Below are 11487 nucleotides of genomic sequence, written 5' to 3'. Positions count from 1 at the left end.
TTAAACTGACCCCTTTCCCGGATTCTGGAACCTGGAGCGCGGAGCCTTAAGCCCGTAGCCTGGATCTGACCCGGAGCACAGAGCATGGAGTGCAGAGCCTGGAGCCTGGAGACTTGAGCCCGGAGCCCGGAGCCCAGACACCGAAGCCTTGAACTGACCCTTAGCCTGTTGCCTGGAGCCCAGAGCCATAAGCCTGGATCCTGGACCCTGGAGCCTGGAGTCTGGAACTGACCCCGAGCCTGAGGCCTGGAGCCAAGAGCCTGGATCCTGGAGCCTTGAACCTTGAGCCTTGAGCCTTGAGCCTGGAGCCCGGAGCCCGGAGCCCGGAGCCCGGAGCCCGGAGCCCGGAGCCCGGAGCCTGGAACTGAGCCTGGAACAAGGAGCCTTTAGCATGGAGGCTGGAGCCCTGAGCCATGAACTAACCCCGAGCCTGGACTCTGGAGCTAGTGGCCTGGAGCGTGGAGCCTGGAGCACGGAGCCTGGAGCCTGGAGCCTGGAACCTGGAACCTGGAACCTGGAACTAATCCCGAGCCCCGATTCTGGAGCCATGAGCCTTGAGCCTGGAGTGCGGAGCCCGGAGCCCGGCGCCCGGAGCCCGGAGCCCAGATCCAATTGCCCTGAGCCTGAAACCTGGAGCCTGGAGCACGGGGCCTTGAACTGACCCTGACCCCGAGCCTGGAGCCCTAAGCCCTGAGCCCTGAACTGACCCCGAGCCTAGACCCTGGAGAATGGAGCCTGGACCCCCAACCCAAAGCCCCAAACACAGAACTGGAACTGACCCTGAGACTGAATTCTTGAGCCCACAGCCTTGAACTAACCCTGAGAATGGAGCCTGGAGCCCGGACCTTGGAGCATGGAACCTGGAATCTGTAGCCAGAAACCCGGTGCCTGAACTGACCCGGACCCCGGAGGCCAGGAGCCCGGAGCAAAGAGCCTGGAGCCCTAAGCCCTTGGCTTGGAACTGACGTTGAGCCTTGAGCCTAGAGCCTGGAACTGACCCCGAGGTCAGAGCCTGTAGTTTGGAGCTGATTGCATCGAACTGACCCCGATCCCGGGCCCTCGAGCATGGAGCCTGTAGTACAGAGCCCGGAACCAAGAGTCCAGAGCCCGCATCCTGAAGCTGACCTCAAGCCCGGAGCCCGGAGTCTTGAGACCGGATCATGGAGCTTTGAGCCTTGAGCCCAGAGCCTGGAAAAAACCCAGAGCCTGGAGCCTTGAGCCCAGCACCTGGAGCCTGGAGCCTGAAGCCTGAAGCCTGGAGCCTGGAACCTTGAACTTACCCTGAGCCTGGATTCTGGAGCTATGAACCTTGAGCCTGGAGTGTGGAGCCTGGAGCCCAGAACCTGAAACCTGGAGCCCTGAGCCCTGAACTGACCCCGAGCCCAAATCCTGAAGAACGGAGTCTGGAGCTTGAACCCGGAACCTAAAGCTCAGAGCACAGAGCCCGGAGCCTGGAGTCCATAGCCCGGAGAATGGAGCCTGGAGCCTGGACCTTGGAGCATGGAACCTGGAATCTGAAGCCACCAACCCGGTGCCCAGAGCTTGGAACTGACCCCAAGCCCAGAGCCTGGAGCCTGGAGCCCAGAGCCTGGAAATGACCCTGAACCTCTAGCCTGTAACCTTCAGCGCTGAATCTGGAGCCTGGAGCCTGGAACTGCCCGGAGCCCGAAGCCTGGAGCTTGGAGTCTGGAGCCTGGAGCCTTTAGCCTGGAGCCCGTAGCCTGGAAAAGACCCTGCGCCCGGAATCTGGAGCCCGGAACCTGGAGCACGGACCCTTGAGCCTGACACCTAGAACTGACCCCAAGCCCAGAGCAATTAACATGTAGCCTGGAGCCTTGAGCCTGGAGCCTGGAGCCTTGAGCCTGGAGCCTAGAAACCGTAGCCGGGAGCCTGGAGCCTGGAACTGACCCTGAGCTCGGAGGCATAACCCTGGAGCCAGGAGGCTGGAACAGACCTCGAGCTTGGAACCTGCAGCCTGCAGCCTGGATCCCGGAGCTTGGACCATGGAGCCTGGAGCCCGGAGCCCGGAGCTGAAACTGAGCCCGGAGCCCGGAGCCCAGAGCACGCACCCCGGAGCCCAGAGCCCGGAGCCCTAAGCCCGTAGCTAACAACTGACGTCGAGCCTGGAGCCTGGAGCCTGGAACTGACCCCAAGGTTAGAGTCTGGAGTTGATAGCGTGGAACTGAGCCAGAGCCCTAACCCTTACCCTAACCCTAACCCTAACCCTAACCCTAACCCTAACCCTTAGCCTTACCCTAACCCTACCTTAACCCCAAGGCCCGAGCAATGAACACGGCCCCCTGGACCTGGAGCCTGGAGCCTGGAGCCTAGAAACCAGAGCTGGAAGCCCGGAGCCTCGAACTGACCCTTAGCCCGGAGCCTTAACCCAGGAGCCTGGAGCCTGGACATGACCTCGAGCTTGGAGCCTGAAGCCTGGAGCCCGGAGCCTGGTTCCCTGAGCCTGGAACTGACACCAAGCCTTGAACTAGGAGCAGGGAACTTACCCAGAGCCCTGAGCCTGGAGCCTGGAGCCTGGAGCCTGGAGCCTGGAGCCTGGAGCCTGGAGTCTGGAGCCCGGCCACTGGAGCCTGGAACTAACCCCGGACCCTGGAGCCTTTTGTGCGGAGCCCGGAGACCTGAACTCACCCAGAGCCCGAACCCTGGAGAATGGAGCCTAGAGCCTTGAGCCTTGAGCCTTGAGCCCGGAGCCCGGAGCCTGTAGTGCGGAGCCTTGAGTCTGGAGCCCAGAGCTTGGAGCCTGTGGACCGTAGCACAGAGATAGGAGCCTGGAGCTTGGAGCCTGGAACTGAACATGAGCCCGGAGCCTGGACCCTGGAACCTTGAACTTACCCTGAGCCTGGATTCTGGAGCTATGAACCTTGAGCCTGGAGTGTGGAGCCTGGAGCCCAGAACCTGAAACCTGGAGCCTGAGCCCTGAAACTGACCCCGAGCCCAAATCCTGAAGAACGGAGTCTGGCAGCTTGACCCGGAACCTAAAGCTCGTGAGCACAGAGCCCGGAGCCTGGATGTCCATAGCCCGGAGCAATGGAGGCCTGGAGCTGGACCCTTGGAGCATGGAACCTGGAATCTGAAGCCACCCAACCCGGTGCCCAAGAGCTTGGAACTGACCACAAGCCCAGTAGTCACGGGCACGCCAGTGGAGCCCAGAGCCTGGAAAATGACCCTGAACCTCATGCCTGTAACCTTCAGCGCTGAATCTGGAGCCTGGAGCCTGGAACTGCCCGGAGCCCGAAGCCTGAGCTTGGAGTCTGGAGCCTGGAGCCTTTAGCCTGGAGCCCGTAGCCTGGAAAAGACCCTGCGCCCGGAATCTGGAGCCCGGAACCTGGAGCACGGACCCTTGAGCCTGACACCTAGAACTGACCCCAAGCCCAGAGCAATTAACATGTAGCCTGGAGCCTGAGCCTGGAGCCTGGAGCCTTGAGCCTGGAGCCTAGAAACCGTAGCCGGGAGCCTGGAGCCTGGAACTGACCCTGAGCTCGAGGCATAACCCTGGAGCCAGGAGGCTGGAACAGACCTCGAGCTTGGAACCTGCAGCCTGCAGCCTGGATCCCGGAGCTTGGACCATGGAGCCTGGAGCCCGGAGCCCGGAGCCGGAGCTGAAACTGAGCCCGGAGCCCGGAGCCCAGAGCACGCACCCCGGAGCCCAGAGCCCGGAGCCCGGAGCCCTAAGCCCGTAGCTAACAACTGACGTCGAGCCTGGAGCCTGGAGCCTGGAACTGGACCCCAAGGTTAGAGTCTGGAGTTGAGTAGCGTGGAACTGAGCCAGAGCCCTAACCCTTACCCTAACCCTAACCCTAACCCTAACCCTAACCTTAGCCTTACCCTAACCCTACCTTAACCCCAAGGCCCGAGCAATGAACACGGCCCCCCTGGACCTGGAGCCTGGAGCCTGGAGCCTAGAAACCAGAGCTTGGAAGCCGGAGCCTCGAACTGACCCTTAGCCCGGAGCCTTAACCCAGGAGCCTGGAGCTTGGACATGACCTCGAGCTTGGAGCCTGAAGCCTGAGCCCGAGCCTGGTTCCCTGAGCCTGGAACTGCACCACAAGCCTTGAACTAGGAGCAGGGAACTTACCCAGAGCCCTGAGTCCTGGAGCCTGGAGCCTGGAGCCTGGAGCCTGGAGCCTGGAGTCTGGAGCCCCGGCCACTGGAGCCTGGAACTAACCCCGGACCCTGGAGCCTTTTGTGCGGAGCCGGAGACCCTGAACTCACCCGAGCCCGAACCCTGGAGAATGGAGCCTAGAGCCTTGAGCCTTGAGCCTTGAGCCCGGAGCCCAGCCTGTAGTGCGGAGCTTGAGTCTGGAGCCAGAGCTTGGAGCCTGTGGACCGTAGCACAGAGATAGGCCTGGAGCTTGGAGCCTGGAACTGAACATGAGCCCGGAGCTGGACCCTGGAGCTGGAGCCTGGAGCCCAGGGCCTTGAGCCTTGAGCCTTGAGCCTTTAGCCCGGAGCCCGGTTTCCAGACCCTGGAAACTGGAGCAAAGAGCCTAGAAACTGGAGCCTGGCCCTGGAACCTGATCCCGGAGCCTGGAAGTGACACTGAGCCCGGAGTGTGGAGCCTAAAACTTTGAGCCGGAGCCTTGAACATACTATGAGCCCAACGCCTGGATCCCAGAGGAAGGAGCGTGGAGCCTAGAGCCCAGAGCCCAGAGCCCAGAGCCCAGAGCCCAGAGCCCAGAGCCCAGAGCCCAGAGCCCAGAGCCTGGAAACTGGAACTGACCCCGAGCCCAAACTCTGGATACCGGAACCTGCAAATAACCCCAAGAGGGAGCCTGGAGCCTGGATCCTGGATCCTGGAGACTGGAGCCCGGAGCCTAGAACTAACCTCGAGCTGGAGCCCGAAGCTTGGAAATGACCCCGAGCCTAGAGCATGGAGCCTGAAGCCTGGAGCCCAGAGCATGGAACTGACCCAGAACCCGGAGATTTGAGCCTGGAGCCAAGAGCCTTGAACTGACCCCGAGCCTGGAGCCTGAAGCCCAGAGCCTGGAGCATGGATCTGACCCCGAACCCAGAGACTGAAGCCCAGAGCCTGGAGCCAAGAGCCCGGACCGGAGCCCGAGCCCAGAGCCTCGAACAGACCCAGACCTGGAGTCTAAGCGTGGAACCCGGAGCCTTGAACTGAGCCCAAGCCTGGAGCGTGAAGCCTCAAGCCTGGAGCTTGGAGCATGGATCTGACCCTGAACCCAGAGACTGGAGCCCAGAGCCTGGAGCCAAGAGCCTTTAATCTGGAGCCTGGAACTAACGCAGAGCCCTGATTCTGGAACCTGGAGCGCGGAGCCTGGGACTTGGAACATTGATGCCTGGAGCCTGGAGCCCGGAGTCTCTAACTGACCCTGACCCTGACCGAACCTTGCCTTGAGCATTGAGCCTGGAGCCCGGAGCCCGCAGCCCTGAACTCACCCCGAGCCCAGACCCTAGAGACAGAGCCTCGAGCCATGAGGCTGGAACCCGGAGCCTGGAGCCTGGAGCCTAGAGCCTGGAGCCTGGAGCCCGGAGCCCAGAGCCCCCTGAGCCCTGAGCGGGAGCCTGGGCTGGAGCCCGGAGCCTGGAGCCTGGAACTGACCCAGAGCCCAGAGCCTGGAGCCCAGAGGCTGGAAAAGACCACCACCCAGAACCTATAGCATGGAGCACGGAGCCTGGATCCCGGTGCCTGGAAATGACCCCAAGCCCGGAGCCTGGAACTGACACTGAGCCTGGTGTGTGGAGCCTAAAACCTTGAGCCAGAGCCAGTGCCTGGAGCCTGGAGCCTTGAACTGAGCTGGAGCCCAAAGCCCTAACCCTGACCCTGGCCTCAGCCCTAACCCTAACCCTTGAACTTAGCCTGAGGCCAGACCCTAACCCTGGCCCTGGAACTGAGCCCGAGCCCGGAGCCCCAACCCTGACCCTGGCCTCAGCCCTAACCCTTACCCTGGAACAGAGCCCGATCCTGGAGCCCTAACCCTGGCCCTGGCCTCGGACCTAACCCTAACTGGGCCAGAGGACCAGATTTTCAGCCCCAGTGTGCAGCTTTAAGGTGGCTGATGAAGAAAGGGGGGGTGGGGGAGTAAGTAGGCAAAATAGTTAGTAAATTTTATTGATAGAGCACTTTTCACAGACAGAGTCAAAAAGTTCTTTACAGTACAAAGCATAAATAAAAAGTTTGAATAAAATACAATTCAAATACACTAAAACACAATAAATAAAATTACAATACATTTAAAATACATAAATACAGCAAGTGCAATCAGTTTGTAGAAGCCCGAGTCACACTGAAGACGGCATGGAGGGCCAGAGCTCAGCCCCAGTGTGTGGCTGCAATGTAGGGCAGCATTCTGTCTCCACGGGGCGGTTTGAAAAAGGTCCAGACCAGGGACAGGATGAGGAGTTCTGACCCCAGTGTGGGCTCTGATGTAGGGCAGCCTTCTTTCTCCACTGGGGGTTTGAAAGAGGCCTAGAGCCAGTGTGCAGCTTTAAAATGGCTGGAAGAAAGAGGGGGAGAGGGGGGGGGACCAGGACAAGAGTTCTCCCCAGTGTGTGGCTGCAATGCGGGGCAGCATTCCATCTCCACTGCGGGGTTTGAAAAAGTTCCAGAATCAGTGAGCAGCTTTAAGGGGCTGGAGAGAATAGAGGGGGAGAGAGGGGAAAAGAGTCAGACCTGGCAAGAGGTTAGGTTTCCGGCTAAAGTTAAGGAGAAGCTCTGAAGGTTAAAAAAAGGGTTAGGCTTACAGGGGTTCTATCTATCTGGGGAAAAAAATTACAAAGTCCCACACAGGCTGGGAAAAAAAAGAGTCCACAACGTCTGCCGGCCGTCCCGGTCTAACACTGACAAAAGTCAGTGCGAGTTTTCCCCAGTGTTCCTCCTCGTCCATGCACGCCAGTTTGCAGCTTTAAGGGAGTTGGATGAATGAGAGAGAGAGAGAGAGAGAGAGAGAGAGAGAGGAGAGAGAGAGAGAGAGAGAGAGAGAGAAATGAATCAGGACCATGGACAGAGTTCTTCATGGCTGGTTTTCAGTGTCTTTTCTTTGTACCTTTTCTGATTAGAAAAGCACGAAAACACTAAAAATAAGTAAAAAAAAAAAAAAAAAAAAAAAAAGAGTGGTTTATGGCTTTTTTGTCATTGTCTTATCAGACCATAAAGTTCTGCTTGAGAAAAAAACCCTTGTCTCAAAGTGACCAAAACAGCTTCTTTTCATGAAAAACGCTCAAAAATTACATTTTCGCCTCTTTTAATCAGAAAAGCATTAAAACACTAAAAACAAGTGAAAATGAGTGGATTATATCTGTTCTGTCAAAGTCTTATCAGACCATGAAGTTCTGCTTGAGAAAAAAAATCCGTGTCTCAAACTGACCAAAACAGCGCCTTTTCGTGAGAAACGCTCAAAAATGACATGTTCGCCTCTTCTCATCAGAAAACCATGAAAACACTAAAAACAAGTCAAAAATGAGGTTTATGGCTTTTTTGTCATTGTCTTATCAAACAAAGAGCTTGACCCCGAGCCCGAAGCCTTGAGCCTTGAGCCCTGAGCCCTGAGCCCTGAGCCCGGAGCCCTGAACTCACGCCGAGCCCGGATCCTGGAAAACGCTCAAAAAAAAAAAAAAAAAAAAGACATTTTTGCCTCTTCTACACAGAAAAGCATGAAAACACTAAAAACAATTCAAAAATGTGTGGTTTATGGCTGTTTTGTCAAAGTCTTATCAGACAATGAAGTTCTGCTGGAAAAAAATTATCCTTGTCTCAAAGTGACCAAAACAGCGTCTTTTCGTGTGAAACGCTAAAAAATGACATTTTTGCCTCTTCTACTCAGAAAAGCATGAAAACACTAAAAACAAGTAAAAAATGAGTGGTTTATGGCTGTTTCTTAAAAGTCTTATAAGACAATGAAGTTCTGCTTGAGAAAAAACATCCTTGTCTCAAAATGATCAAAACACCTTCTTTTTGTGAGAAACGCTCAAAAATGACATTGTTGCCACTTCTAATCAGAAAAGCATGAAAACACTAAGAAAAGTCAGAAATAAGTGGTTTATGGCTTTTTCTTGGAAGTCTTATCAGACAGTGAAGTTCTGCTTGAAAAAAAATAGCCATGTCTCAAAGTGACCAAAACAGCATCTTTTCGTGTGAAACTCTAAAAAAAAAAAAAAGAAAAAATCTAAGTCAATTTCTTCCAGTCATTTTTTTTTCCCCCACAGTAATCAAAAGGGCACATTTCTTTCGGTGCCGAGAATTTCACCGTTCTCGGTTCCACCGCGAGCAGTACTTAAGTGTGTTCACCGAGAGGTCTGGACATTGGGGTGAGCCTGGAGCCCGGAGCCCGGAGCAAAGAGCTTGGATCCTGGAGCCTGATGCCCGGAGCATGGAGCATGGAGCCTGGAGAATGGAACAGACCCCGAGCCTTAGCCAGGAGCCCGGAGCCTTGAGCCTTGAGCCTGGAGCCCGGAGCCTTGAGCCTTGAGCCTTGAGCCTACAGCCCGGAGCCTTGAGCCTGGAGCCCGGAGCCTTGAGCCTGGAGCCCGGAGCCCGGAGCCCAGAGCCCGGAACCCGGAGACCGGAGCCCGCATCCTGGAACTGACACCGAACCCATAACCATAAGCCTGGAACCTGGAGCCTTGAACTGACCCCGTGCTCAGAGCCTGGAGCCCAAAGCCTGGAGCACGAAGCTTTAAGTCTTGAAACTGGAGCCAGGAGCCCGGAGCCCGGAGCCCGGAGCCCGGAGCCCGGAGCCCGGACCGGACCCGGAGCCCGGAGCCGGAACTGACCCCAAGCCCGAAGCCTTGAGCCTGGAGCAAGGAGCCTGGAGCCTGGAGCCATCACCCTGGAGCCCGAAACTTTAAACTGACCCCTAGTCCGGATTCTGGAACCATGAGCCCGTTGCCTGGATCTGACCCAGAGCAAGGACATGTGGAGCCTGCAGCCCTGAGCCTGGAGACTTTAGTAGCCTGGAGCCCGGATCCTGGATCCCGGAGACCAGAGCCTTGAACTGACCCCGAAACTGAGGCCTGGAGCCTGGAGCCTGGAGCCTGGAGCCTGGAGCCTGGGCCTGGAGCCTGGAACCTTGAGCATGGAGCCTGGAGCCCGGAGCCTGGAACTGACCCCGAACCCAAGGCATGGACCCAAGAGCCTGGAATCTGGAACCTTGAGCCTGGAGCCCGGTGCCCAGAGCCTGGAACTGACACCGAGCACGGAGCCCTGAGCCCGGAACAAGGAGCCGTTAGCGTGGAGGCTGAAGCCTTGAGCCTTGAGCCCGGAGCCTTGAATTAACCCCGAGCCCAGAGTCGGGAGCTAGTGGCCATGACCACAGAGCACTGAGCCTGGACCGTGGAGCCGGGAGCCTGGAGCCATGAGCCTGGAACCTTAAGCCTGGAGCCCAGTGCCCGGTGCCCAGAGCCTGGAACTGACCCTGAGCGTAGAGCCTGGAGCCCAGAGCCTGGAACCCGTAGAAAAGGACTGACCCCGAGCCCAGAGCCAAGAGCCCGGAACCAGGAGGCTTTAGCATGTTAGCTGGAGCCTTGAGCCCGGAGCATGGAACTTACCCCGAGCCAGAAGCCTAGCGCCTTAGCCGGGAGACTGGAACTTGGAACTGACTCATGCCTGGACCTGGAGCCCGCAGCCCGCAGCCGCAGCCCAGCCCGCAGCCTTGCCTGTACCTTGTGCCCGGAGCCTTGAGCCTGGAGCCTGGAACCTGGAGCCTGTTGCATGGAGCCTGAAGTCTGTTGAAATGAATGAGCCTGGAATGGAGCGGACATGGAGCAAGAACCTGGCCTGGAGCCTGGCCTGGAGCCTGGAGCTCGGAGCCTGGAGCTGACCCCGATCATGGAGTGTGCGCATTGAGCCTTCAGCCCAAAGCCTGGAGCCTGGTACCTGGAGTATGGAACTGACCCCAAACCAGAGACTGGAGCACTGAGTCAGTTACAGGCTCTAAGCTCAGGGCTCCAGGCTCCAGGCCAGGCTCCAGGCTCCAGGCTCTAGGTATGGGCTCAAGGCTCCAAGCTACAGGTTCCAGGCACATGCTCGGGTCAGTTCCATGCTTCGGGCTCATGGCTTCATGCTCCAGGATCCAGGCTCCCGGTTCAGTTTCAGTTCCATGGTCAGGTGCTCCAGGCTTCGGGCTCTGGCTCGGGTCAGTTCAAGGCTCCGGTTCTAGGCTCCTTTCACGGGTAAGTTCGAGGCTCCGGGCTCCGGGCTTAAGGCTCTGGATATTTTTCCAGGCTTCAGGCTCAAGGCTCTAGGCCCCAAGATCCAGACTCAGGGCTCCAGTCTCCAGGTTTCGGTTTGGGGTCAATTCCAGGCTCTGGGCTCCAAGCTACAGTCTCGAGTTCAGTTCTAGGCTCCAGGTTCCTTGCTCCAGGCTCAAGGCTCTTTGCTCAGGGCTCCAGTTTTGGGGTCAGTTCCAGGCTCCGGGCTCCATGCTTCAGGCTCTTGGCTAAAGGCTCCGGGCTCAGTGTCAGTTCCAGGCTCCGTGCTACCCACTCAAGGCTCACGCTCTGGGCTCCAGCTCTTGGCATGGGGTCAGTTCCAAGATCTGGTCTCCAGGTTTTTGGCTCCACTTTTCGGGCTTGGGGTCAGTTCCAGGCTACAGGCTCCATAGTCCAGGTTCGTGTCTATGTGTTCCAGGCTTAAGGCTCCCAGCACAAGGCTCCAGGATTAAGGCTCCAAGCTCAAGGCTCCAGGCTCGGTGTAAGTTCCATGCTAAAGTCACAAGGCTCTAGACTCCGAGCTCTAGGCTCAAGGTGCAATGCTTCAAGCTCTTTGCTCCAGGCTCCAGGCTCGGGTCAGTTCCAGGCTCCGGGCTCCATGCTCCGGGTAAGGGCTCCAGACTCCAGGCTCAAGGCTCCAGGCTCACAGCTCCAGGCTCTAGGCTCAAGGCTCCGGGCACAAGGCTACAGGCAAGGCTCCGGGCTGCGGGCTGCGGGCTGCGGCTCCAGGCTCAAGACTAAAGGCTCCAGGCTCCAGGCTCCAGGCATGGAGTCAGTTCCAAGTTCCAGTCTCCCGGCTTAGGCTAGGCTTCTGGCTCGGGGTAAGTTCCATGCTCCGGGCTCAAGGCTCCAAGGCTCAAGTCAATGGGTTCTAGGCTCCAAGCTCCATGTTCCAGGTACGGGGTAAGTTCCAGACTTCGGGCTCCAGGGTTCCATTCCCGGGGTCAGTTCCAGGCTCAAGCCTCCAGGCACGGGCTCAAGGCTCCACGCTCGAAGCTCCGCGCTCCAGGCTCCAGGCTCGAGGCACGGGGTCATTTCCAGGCTCCGGACTCCAGGCTCAAATCTCCAAGCTTACGGCTCTAGTCTCACGGCTCCATGCTCCGGGCTCCAGGCTCGGGGAAAGTTCCAAGCTCTGTGCTCCTGGTCAGCTCCAAGCTCCGGGCTCATGGCTCCCTGCACGGGAGCTCCAGACTCAAGGCTCCAAGTTATTTTTAAGTTGCAGGCTCCGTTCTCCAGGTTAACGGCTCCAGACTCCGGGCTCGGGTTCAGTTCCAGCTCGGGGCTCGGGGCTCGGGGCTC

Source organism: Sphaeramia orbicularis, chromosome 4 (genome assembly GCF_902148855.1).
Source record: "Sphaeramia orbicularis chromosome 4, fSphaOr1.1, whole genome shotgun sequence".
In the NCBI taxonomy this organism is placed as follows: Eukaryota; Metazoa; Chordata; class Actinopteri; order Kurtiformes; family Apogonidae; genus Sphaeramia; species Sphaeramia orbicularis.
The sequence above is the reverse complement of the archived record's forward strand: the minus strand, read 5'-3'. Positions refer to the sequence as shown.